The sequence below is a fragment of the Salvelinus namaycush genome, chromosome 33, assembly GCF_016432855.1.
Source record: "Salvelinus namaycush isolate Seneca chromosome 33, SaNama_1.0, whole genome shotgun sequence".
Lineage (NCBI taxonomy): Eukaryota > Metazoa > Chordata > Actinopteri > Salmoniformes > Salmonidae > Salvelinus > Salvelinus namaycush.
The window spans coordinates 27441476-27453982 of record NC_052339.1 but is presented as its reverse complement, the minus strand read 5'-3'; the positions used below and the strand labels follow the sequence as shown (position 1 = coordinate 27453982).

The following is a 12507-nucleotide window of genomic DNA, read 5'->3' as shown; positions in this document are numbered from 1 at the left end:
CACATTGGTGCGGCTGGCTTCCAGGTTAAGCGAGCAGTGTGTCAAGAAGCAGTGCGGCTTGGCAGGGTCGTGTTTCGGAGGACGTATGGCTCTCTCACTTAGCTGATAGGCTTTCCATACACCCACTTCTGTTCATCCTCACACCTTTTTTGACACGGCTACTTTCAGACACACTCCATGTATGCAGTTACCCATGACAAAAAAATGAATAAAAACTCTTCAAAAACCCCACCTCGGGGCTTCCGGTGACGCAACTTAGGAAATGGCTGCCTAGTTTTTCGTACTGCACATCGGTTGGGAATTTCCCCCCCAAATTCAAGTATTTACTCCGAGCATTATAATAACTTACACAAAATGGAAAAGGGGAAAACAGGAAAAGGTCGTGGAGCTACAACAACAGCCTGTAACAAGACAGCAGAAGATATAATCGTCGAAGAACCCGAAATGGCTAATGCTAGCGCAAATAAGATAGCAGCAGCAAAAGAACCCTCATTTCGTGAGGTGATGAAGGAGGAATTGCGCGAGGCGCTCACAGGCTTACGAGAGGAACTTCGAGAAGATGTAAGAAAATAACTAAATGAGTTCAAGAAGGACATTAACCAGAAACTGGAAGAAAACAAATTAGAACTTCACAGCATATCTACAAGAATAGGGGACGCAGAACAGCGCATTGGGGAAACGGACACATGGAACTTCACAGTCAAGGAAATACTTGAACAGTCACTGAAAAGCCAACATGCACTACAGGCAAAAGTGACAGAACTCGAAGGTTTCTCACGTCGAAACAACATTAGACTTTATAATGTAGTAGAGGGCGCAGAAAAAGACTCTATGCCCAACTTCGTGGAGGGTCTATTCAAGGACATACTTGACGACACTGACCTGGGAATCGAGAGAGCACACCGAGCTCTGGCCTCAAAACCCCCCAGCGGCGCCCCACCAAGATCCATAGTAATATGGTTCCTAAAATTCTCAGTCAAAGAGAAAGTTTTACATGCTACCTGGAAAAAACCTGTTAACTTCCAAGGCCAACGAGTGTTCTTTGATCATGACTACGCGGGAGAGATACTGAAAAGAAGGAAAGAATACACCCCCATTAAGAAAGCACTTAAAGAGAAGGGTATTCGCTTCCAAACACCATACCCGGCAAAAATGCGGGTATTTCTGAAAAATGGCCCGGTTACATACGAGCATGCAGACGAGGCGGCTGAGGACCTGAAGTCAAGGGGCTTCCCAGTGGAGTATACCGCCAGGAGAAAGGCGACATCACCAGCGGAAAGACTCGAGCAGGCTCTCCCATGGATCGCTGTCAACAAGCAAGGTCATGGAGAAAGAGGGAAACCATCTCGGTGAGAGGACGTTCACATCCGAGAGAGACTCAGGCATTTCCAACGGGAAGATGAAAGACACTGAATCGGATTTAACAGAATTAATAGTTAGCGCAGCTGTTAAGACTTTGGGTTGTTACGGTTGACATTGCAATAGATAAAATATCTCCCCTATTTTCCCCCAATGCTGAACAAGGGTGAGTACCCAAAAGCATGTGTTCTTTATGAACACATTAAGTAGCGTCACGTTAATAACATATATATTAGCTAAGGATTAATGACACATTGACAACGGGGCGACAGAAGGGCATATCAAGGGGAGGATTCATGATATGCACGCATGACCGATATAGTTTTCACTTGTAATTAACCGATGTGTATAAGCGACGAAATAGGCGCCCTTATTATTTTCGCTTCCACCAGGTCTTGTTTGTGACTACGTCACGCATTTTCATATCTGAGCGAGGGGCCCATCCTGCGGACAGGCTCATCCCCTCAAACCCCAGAGGCAAGAGACAGTCCTCTGACATGGGAGTCCAAATACCAAAGTACTTTCCCACTTTGGTTTACTTTATTATCGTTCTTGAATTTTCGTTCATTTTTAGGTTCATGATAAGCAGGCAGATATGGTGCACAGTTTTTTTTTTTTTTATATATATCGATGCATCATCGGGAATTTAAGGTCATAAGTCTCAATGTAAACGGACTGGGGAGTGCCATCAAGAGAAGTAAGGTAATAGCAAAGATGAAACGGGAGAGAGTTGACATACTATTCTGGCAGGAAACTCACTTATCCACACCTGAACACGAGAAACTCAAGAAAATGGGATATAGGAACACTTTTTTTTCTTCTTACAAAATGGGTAGAAGGGGAGTTGCAATCTTGATCCCAAATTCAGTTAATTTTGAGTTTATGTCAGAAATAAAAGACAAGGAGGGTAGATTTATACTTGTTAAATGTAAACTGGATAACAAGGAAGTTACATTATTTAATGTATACGCACCCCCAGGGAGTGACATGGTCTTCTATAGGAAGGTGTTTGATTTAATTGCCACAGAAACCACTGGCACTCTTATCTGTGGAGGGGATTTTAACACAATTCTAAACTCAAAATTGGACAGCACAAATCAAAATAGGAAAATGAGCCTAGTTGCCAAAAAGATCAATAGGATACTGCAGGATCTAGGACTGCTCGATGTATGGCGTGACACCCACAAGACCGATAAGGAATATACTTTTTACTCAGCCCGCCACACTGAATACTCCAGGTTAGACTACTTTTTTATGTACAGTGCAGATAGACACAGGCTTAAGGATTGTAGGATCGGGCAGAGCGACTTATCAGATCATAATGGAGTTTACCTCACTCTACACCTTGATGGCAAACCAAGAAATACTACATGGAGACTTAATACAAGCATGCTGAATGATCCAGCATTCAAGGAATCAATAAAGACAGAATTGAACATCTATCTGGAGAATAATGATAATGGGGAAGTATCTCCTGCTATACTGTGGGATGCAGCTAAGGCGGTTATTAGAGGAAAAATCATAGCCACATCGTCTCTCAAGAAAAAGATTAAAGCACAGAAACTGCTGAAATTACAAGAAACCCTAAGAAACTTAGAACGATCTCATAGTCAATACAAAGACCCTCTTATATTACGATAGATTCAAAAGGTAAAACAGGAAATTGACCAGATTTATAGAGAAGAAGTAGAGAAAAAGCATAGGTTCCTGAAACAACGATATTATGAAGCAGGCTCAAAGGCAACCAAATTACTAGCATGGAGACTCAGGAAACAACAAGCACAGAATACCATTTTTAAAATAAAAGACCCCAAAACAAAAAAGATCACATGCAAATTAGATGAAATACAGAATGCATTTGAATCATATTACACAAATCTGTACAAGCAACCAGAGAAGGCAGATGCACAGACAATAGAGCACTTTTTGAACTCACTTGATCTCCCCTCAATTGGGACAGAGCAAAATGATAGACTAACTTTAGAAATATCCACCGAAGAAATTAATAAAGCAATATCTCAACAAAAAGTCAACAAGTCTCCAGGTACTGATGGCTTCCCTTCAGAATGGTTCAAGACCTTCAGAGAACAACTAACACCTCTACTTAAGGCCTGTTTTAACTGGACTCTGAGGGAGGGTGGTCTCCCACCGTCATGGAGAGAGGCCATCATATCTGTAATCCCAAAAGAGGGTAAAGATAAGAAAGAATGCAGTTCATATAGACCTATCGCAATTCTTAACACAGATTATAAACTATATGCATCAATAATAGCCAAAAGAATGGAGAACATAATCCCAGAATTGATTGACGGAGATCAAACTGGTTTCATACAAAATAGGCAGACACAGGACAATATAAGGAGAACACTACATGTCATGGACCACATTACTCAGAATAAGACAAGTGCAATATTAATCAGTCTAGATGCAGAAAAAGCATTTGATTCAGTGGGATGGGATTACCTATTCCAAGTTATGGAAAGATTTGGTTTCAACAAAGAAGTGATACAGTGCATCAAAACACTGTATTCATGTCCGACCGCTAGAATAAAGATAAATGGACATTTGACACGAACGATAAAATTAGAGCGAGGGGCAAGACAAGGCTGTAATCTTTCACCCACGCTCTTCTCCTTGTACCTCGAACCATTAGCACAGGCAATAAGACAGGACCCAACCTTAGAGGGAATAACAATAAGAGACAGTGAACATAAGATATGCATGTATGCGGATGACGTTCTGTTATTCCTTAAAGACCCAGGCTCAAGCGTACCTAGATTGATGGATGTTCTACAAACATTTGGAACATATTCAGGGTATGTGCTTAACGTACACAAGACCCAAGCCCTAGTATATAATTATACCCCACAGGAAGAGCTGAAGAATAGGTATAACTTCACCTGGACCTCTTCATCCATTAAATATCTTGGAGTATACCTACCAAAAGATACACCCAAACTTTATTGCATGAATTACGATCACATCAACAAGAAAATATATGATGACCTAGACAGGTGGAACTCACTTCCCTTAGATCTTAGTAGTAGAATTGAAACAATCAAAACGAACATCCTGCCGAGGTTATTGTATTTGTTCCAATCACTGCCCATAGAAATCCCACCTAAACAGTTTAGGGAATGGGATAAACGGATATCAAGGTTTATCTGGAACAGTAAGAGACCAAGAACTAGATATACAACATTACAATTACCAAAAAACTGTGGGGGTATGGCCTTACCAAACCTAAAAGATTATTATGTGTCAGCCCAATTGAGACCCCTGGTTTGTTGGTGCAATTCAGAATACGAATCCAAATGGAAAGACATCGAGACTACTTTGACAGGGATACCCATACAGTCAGTTTTGGGAAATAAGGACATGGTAAAAGAAATATACAATAGACAAAATCAGTGGATTAATTTCTCTCTGAAGACATGGTTTAGGGTAGTTAAGCAAAATAATTTAGACAGAGAGATCAAACTGCTGAGTTGGCCCGCATACGACCCCAGCTTCATCCCTGCAACTCAGGACAGCAGATTTAAACAATGGACGCAGAAAGGCATCACATCATTCAGTACAATTATAAGGAATGGGAACCTAGATAACTTCCAGGACTTAAGTAAAAAACATGGCTTGGATAAACAAGATTTTTACAGATACCTACAAGTCCGACACTATTTCTTAAGGGAGATAAAAGTGACTGACCCTCGAGCACCTCCAAAATTAATCCAAGTATTCACTAACGCATACAACTTGGGGAGTAACAAAAAAACGATTTCAAATCTCTACTTGGGTATTCAATCCTCAAAGAAACATTCTACAAACTATATTAAAAAGAAATGGGAGGAGGAACTTAACATTGAAATAACTGATGAAACATGGTTGAACATATTAGAGACTCAACAAAGCTCCACCAACTCAAGGTCATGGAGAGAATTCTGTTGGAAGAATGTTATACGTTTCTTCATAACACCTAAACTGAAATCAAAACAGACTGGCTCACCACACCCTTGTTGGAGAGAATGCGGTCTATTGAGGGCGGACCACTCTCATATCTTTTGGTCCTGCCCCGCAATCAAAACTTACTGGGGAGAAATAAGATCTAACATTGGAAAAATAATGGGATTTGACATAGAACAAACATTCATTTCTTTGTTCTTGGGTGAAATACCAGATAACTTACACAATAGAGAAAAGTACCTCTTGAAGGTCCTACTGGCAGCCAGTAAAAAGGCTATCACTAGAAAATGGCTACAAAAAGACCCTCCCACAGTGACACAATGGATAGACATTGTAGAAGAAATACACCACATGGAGCGTATGACCTTTGCTTTAAGAACTCAACAGGAGAGAGGTCAGGAATACTGGGAGAAATGGGTTTCATACTTGGAAAAGGTCTAATTCAAAGATGCTAATGTAACTAATATGATGATATGATGATGAAGGTATGAAGTGCACTGTAACTGCCAGATCATTTTTGTTCTTTTATTTTACTTTATTTGTACTTTCTTTGTGTTCCTACAATAAAAACAAAGTATAATTTTTTTTTTTTTTTTAACCCACCTCAAACTTGTATTTTAGTTTCAAAAATGCTTTTTATTTCCTCATAGAGGATGATGTCATCCTCCTAAGGAGGATGAGCTGGCCAATCAGCTCATATATTTTTATGACAGGTGTAAGCCCACAGTATTCCAACACTGCTTTTTAACATACCCTTAAAAATATATATATACATTTCTGACACACTTAGTGACGTAGCAAGATTTCTCTTTATTTATGTTTTCGGAAATCCAAGTTGTTAGAGATTGTGTAGGCCTATTATTTGTATGTTATTTAATGTCATTTCATTTTGGAAATGCCAAGACCATGGTTTATATTATGTAATCTCCAGCACAAACCCATCTGTATCGTCTCAGATCCAGTTAAACCAGTTATGCACTGGGTGCACAACGGGAGGATCAGTCTATTGAGGCTCACCACTCAAAAGTATCTGGTAGAACGCATTTAAATAGAGTTCACCCAGCTACATGTGTTTTCACCTGATTCTAATCCTAGGGGGAATATCTAGCCTATCATATCTGAAATTACTCTCTAAATCTCTCTCTCTTTAACACACACACACACACTTGTAATCGTCCAGTCCTTTCTTAAATCTTTATCACTAGCCAGCAATATATTTTTATTTATTTATTTAACCTTTATTTAACCTTGTAAGCCAGTTGAGAACAAGTTCTCATTTACAACTGCGACCTGGCCAAGATAATGCAAAGCAGTGTGACACAAACAACACAGAGTTACACATGGAATAAACAAACGTACAGTCAATAACACAATAGAAAAGTCTATATACAGTGTGTGCAAGTAAGATTAGGGAGGTAAGGCAATAAATAGGCCATAGTGGTGAAATAATTACAATTTAGCAATTAAACACTGGAGTGATAGATGTGCAAAAGATGAATGTGCAAGTAGAGATACTGGGGTGCAAAGTAGCAAAAAAATAAAATAACAATATGGAGATGAGGTAGCTGGGTGGGCAATTTACAGATGGGCTATGTACAGGTGCAATGATCTGTAAGCTGCTCTGACAGCTGATGCTTAAAGTTAGTGAGGGAGATATGAGTCTCCAGCTTCAGTGATGTTTGCAAGTCGTTCCAGTCATTGGCAGCAGAGAACTGGAAGGAAAGGCGGCCAAAGACGGAGTTGGCTTTGGGGGTGACCAGTGAAATATACCTACTGGAGCGCGTGCTACGGGTGGGTGCTGCTATGGTGACCAGTGAGCTGAGATAAGGCGGGGCTTTACCTAGCAAAGACTTATAGATGACCTGGAGCCAGTGGGTTTGGCGACGAATATGAAGCGAGGGCCAGCCAACGAGAGCATACAGGTCGCAGTGGAGGGTAGTATATGGGGCTTTGGTGACAAAATGGATGGCACTGTGATAGACTGCATCCAATTTGCTGAGTAGAGTGTTGGAGGCTATTTTGTAAATGACATCACCGAAGTCAAGGATCAGTAGGATAGTCAGTTTTACGAGGGTATGTTTGGCAGTATGAGTGAAGGATGCTTTGTTTGCCACATATTCTAAGTCAGAACCGTCCAGAGTAGCGAGGCTAGACGGGCGGGCAGGTGGGGGCATGATCGGTTGAAGAGCATGCATTTAGTTTTACTTGCATTTAAGAGCAGTTGGAAGCCACGGAAGGAGAGTTGTATGGCACTGAAGCTCGTCTTGAGGTTTGTTAACACAGTGTCCAAAGAAGGGCCAGAAGTATACAGAATGGAGTCGTCTGCATAGAGGTGGATCAGAGACTCACCAGCAGCAAGAGTGACATCATTGATATATACAGAGAAAAGAGTCAGCCAGAGAATTGAACCCTGTGGCACCCCCATAGAGACTGCCAGAGGTCCGGACAGCAGGCCCTCCAATTTGGCACACTGAACTCTGTCTGAGAAGTAGTTGGTGAACCAGGCGGGGCAGTCATTTGAAAAACCAAGGCTGTTGAGTCTGCCGATAAGAATGCGGTGATTGACAGAGTCGAAAGCCGTGGCCAGGTTGATGAAGACGGCTGCATAGTACTGTCTTTTATTGATGGCGGTTACGATATCGTTTAGGACCTTGAGCGTGGCTGAGGTGCACCCATGACCAGCTCGGAAACCAGATTGCATAGCGGAGAAGGTACGGTGGGATTCGGAATGGTCGGTGATCTGTTTGTTAACTTGTCTTTCGAAGACCTTAGAAAGGCAGGGTAGGATAGATATAGGTCTGTCACAGTTTGGGTCTAGAGTTTCTTCCCCTTTGAAGAAGGGGATGACCAAGGCAGCTTTCCAATCTTTTGGGATCTCAGACGATATGAAAGAGAGGTTGAACAGGCTAGTAATAGGGGTTGCAACAATTTTAGAAAAAGAGGGTCCAGATTGTCTAGCCCAGCTGATTTGTAGGGGTCCAGATTTTGCAGCTCTTTCAGAACATCGGCTATCTGGATTTGGGTGAAGGAGAAAAGGGGGAGGCTTGGGCAAGTTGCTGTGGGGGGTGCAGAGCTGTTGACCAGGGTAGGGTTAGCCAGGTGGAAAGCATGGCCAGCCATAGAAAAATTGAAATTGAAATTCTCGATTATCGTAGATTTATCGATGGTGACAGTATTTCCTAGCCTCAGTGCAGTGGGCAGCTGGGAGGTGCTCTTATTCTCCATGGACACATTTACAGTGTCCCACAACTTTTTGGAGTTTGTGCTACAGAATGATTAGGATTATGGAGAGAAGAGTTTACAAGGGTGCTCGCCCTTAATCTCCTTCTCTAGGAATTTACAGACCCTATTCGAGTAGGATTTCAGTAATCGGGAGCTTGTCATGAGCCTATTGTCGTTGCAATACCGTCATCATTAAGATTTGTCATAAACATGTAGGCTATGATCCTTATCTGTTTTTATCATTTTAGAATGCTCCTGACTAAATTAAAAGCCTCTATATAGCGAGATGTTATAGGGCTATTATAAGCCTTATAATAATATATTATAAAGGCCCATAATGTTTATAACAAGCAATAAGGCATTATTCTTGCAGGCTTTAAGAAGTGTTATTAAAATGGTAAGCTTATTCAAATCATGTCAAACTTTATTCCTAAACTGACAACAAAGATAAAGACGACATATGTTTGAGAGACTTCACTTTGATCTTCAAGCATAACAAAGATAAAGACGAAATATGTTTGATCTTCAAGCATAGATTTAATGCAGTCTACATTTCGATACATTCGTGGTCGTCGATACAATTTTATCCATCCGTGATGGCAGCGACAGCACGCCAGACGATATCACGTGGTGCAGTGTTAATTCTACTCGCCGCTGCATTTTTCCCTCATCGTCACTGGATACGAATGCGTCTGCAGTGGTTGTCTGTGTTCACCTGCAAGACGTTTCGTTCTACGTGCCCAATGCTGTAGGCTACCGTTTGTTATGCTATCTGACTGAGTAAAATACAATCTTGTTTATTCAAGAGTTTTCCTTGACAAATATAATTTATTGGATTTATTTATAGGCTACAGGTTGACAATGGCGACCAATAACATGGAGTTGCTTTCGTCTAGTTCCAGGTTCCAGATTGGTCTTGTCTCATCAACGTCTAGCAGTGGCTAGAGATTCGTTTTGCGACTATCAACGTCATTCCAATCCGAAATAGAATCGTGCATATCGAAGTCCACTCAATGGCAAGGCAGTAGCCGTCTGCAGCACCGAGGTGGACAGTGGACACCGGGATAACGGGACCGTACCAGAGACCTACACCTCACCAAAGCCACATAATAGGTTCTAATTTGCTGTCTCTTGGATGCCTGGAATAACCCACTGTAAACGGCAAAACAACAGCACCTGCTCCTCGTTATAAACCGACAACCTCGGGCAGTGACAAGTGCTGGCGGGAATGCATGGATGTTGCTGTAGAAGTTGTATGTAGAGCTGGTAAGGTAAATCAAGTGTGGCGACGTCCATCAATTCCAAGTGGCCCTAAAACCAAGTATTTGTGGTAACCTACTAGGTAGTGCAGGAGGTGGTGAAACACAAGAACGTGAGTACCAAGAGCGCACCAATCTACCTGGTAACGGAGGCCGAGGAGCTCGTCATCTCCACCCTCAGGGACAAGTTCCCATCGCACAGGTACGCAATGGTATCTTCCAATGGTATTTTCCAATGGTATCTTCCAATGGTATTTTCCAATGGTATCTTCCAATGGTATCTCCTCAACGCAGGAGTGGTTACATTTTGGCCCCCAGCTATCCCCTGCCCTATGCCACAGGTGTCAAACTCATTCCACAGCGGGCCAACTGTCTGTAGGTTTTTGCTCCTCCCTTGTACTTGCCTGATGAATTAAGGTCACTAATTAGTAAGGAAAATACCATTGGAAGATACCATTGCGTACCTTCAACTCAAACATTTTACCATGCAGCATTATCAAATGTTAGCTTGATTGATTTAATTTATCGATTTGATATTTTTTTATTGGTTTACTAAAATGTTCTGTATCCATTATCCTAACCTGAAGCTGTTTTTCTATTCCCAACGACTGATGGATGTCTCATTTTGACTGATTTCGGAGTCAAGCGGGACCCAGCAACACTGAACATCTTCTCAGGGAACATCATGAAGTTACTGAGTGCACCAGCTCATGGGTACTCGCTGACTGTTTATTCTCCAATGGTTTGTGGTCATTCTGGGTCATGTTCATTAGGCACCAAATGGAAGAAAACAGGCTAAAACAGGGTTGCAAAATGTTAGAGTAATGTTTTTCTGTTGTGTTACCTAATGAACATGACCCCGGTCTAATGGGCCTCATATCAGGTTCTAGCCTGTACCTTTCCGATCCAACGGCAATACAGTGATGTATTTTGGCCCTAGACTCCTTGAATAGCCTGGTCCCAGGTCTGTTTGGGCTTTCTCTTCAATGCATATGTGGCCATTGTCATGCCAAACATGACTACAGAGCACAAACAGATCTGGGACCAGGGGCCTTATATCTCAATTATCTCGGAGTGGGAGTGCTGGTTTAGTATCAGTTTTGCCTTTTTGGATCACAATAAATACAATTACATGGACAGGGGGTACCTGACCCTAGATCAGCACTTACTCTGAGACTACGCTTGATACACACGGCTCTAGGCTACTCCTTGTGTTCCAGGGTGAGGATAATCGGCAGCTCAACCCTGGCCCTGTGTCTGATAGCCACGGAGGCGGCTGAGGCCTACTACCAGTATGGGCTGCACTGCTGGGACATCCGAGAGGCTGGGGGAGTTGTCATAGACACCACAGGTGGGAGTTCTAGAATAGAATACAATAGATTATTTGACTCTCTGTCAATGATGGGTGATAGGGATTGGTTTTACAAACAGTTAATGTTTATTTCCATCAGGCTTATAATTTGTACTGTATGTCCCCCTGTATTCTGGTCTCAAACTGAGCTCTCATCTGAATGGTTGTCCTGGAGGAGGCAGCGATGAGATGGGTATATTAGCTAGAGCTTTCACTTGAGCAAATAACTAATCAGGTCCCACAGAATGCAAAGAACGCATGCTGTTATTATGGAAAAGTCCATAGGGTATTATTAAATCAGTTCTTATTGGCTTTCACTATTGTGATAGACACGGTAACTTTTAAAAAGAGAATGTACAATTTATGGTATTTCATAGTATAGTTGCTATCTCTTGAGTGATGACGTATGGACTGTGCCCTTCCGAAGCCTTTGTGAGGCTGAGCTTGATATCCGTCTGAAGAAGTGGCTGGCCGCCCGTGTTGTTTATCTCTTCTTCCCCAGGCCTTGGGGTGTTGCACAAAAGGACCACTGTTGAGAGACGGAGGGACTGGGCGTGAGGTCGGGATCATGTGGTCAGCTGCCGTTCAGTCTCTGGCAGTCCAGAAGCTCAGCTATCAACTCCTTCCCTGAAATGTAGGAGAAGACTCTATTCAACCTTTCAACCAGTTCCAAAAGTCTAGTAGTGGGCCGCACTGGTGCCTGAATGGTAATGTGATTGAAATAGTTGATTTAGATTTGTTTTGTTAGTGGGAAGGCTTTTGGTGGTGAGGTTTAGGACTGGTTAATGTGTTTATTTATGGTTTCTTTATAGAATATAGAATATGTGGTTATATGAGTGTGTTTTGATGGATGTGGGAGTTACATAAAATGTGTGTTTATGTTCCAGGGGGTCCTCTCGACCTCATGTCCTGAAGAGTGGTTGCTGCAGGAACCCACAACATGGCCAGTTACATCGTCCAGCAACTGCAGCCAATCGGCTACGAGTGGGATGACAGTGACCCTGGTTTGCAAAAGTAAAAGTCGACCTCCATCTATCCAGTGGATTCTCCTCCGCCTTTCACCTCAAATCATGAAATGCTGCCGCAGAGTATGCAAGCCTGCTCTTTTTTTAAAGGAGATTTAGCTAAAACGTAATTTTCCTCCTTTTAATATGGAAATATTTGTACAGTTTATTGTAAGTATGCAATAATATACACGGCCAGATAATAATTAGTGACTAGATTTACAGTAGTAATCACATAGACACTCCTTATCTCTTACAGTTGAAACACTGACTGAAGTTTGTCACGTTTAACTGTTTTTTTACTTTTCTAAATATATATCCTCATACCAACAAAGGAAAATTCTGAAAAATG

General features: G+C 41.9%; 1 pseudogene; it reads left to right on the top strand.

Moving 5' to 3' along the window:
• Positions 1–444: 444 nt before the first annotated feature.
• Positions 445–12169, top strand: LOC120027894 (annotated as a pseudogene).
• Positions 12170–12507: the final 338 nt, after the last annotated feature.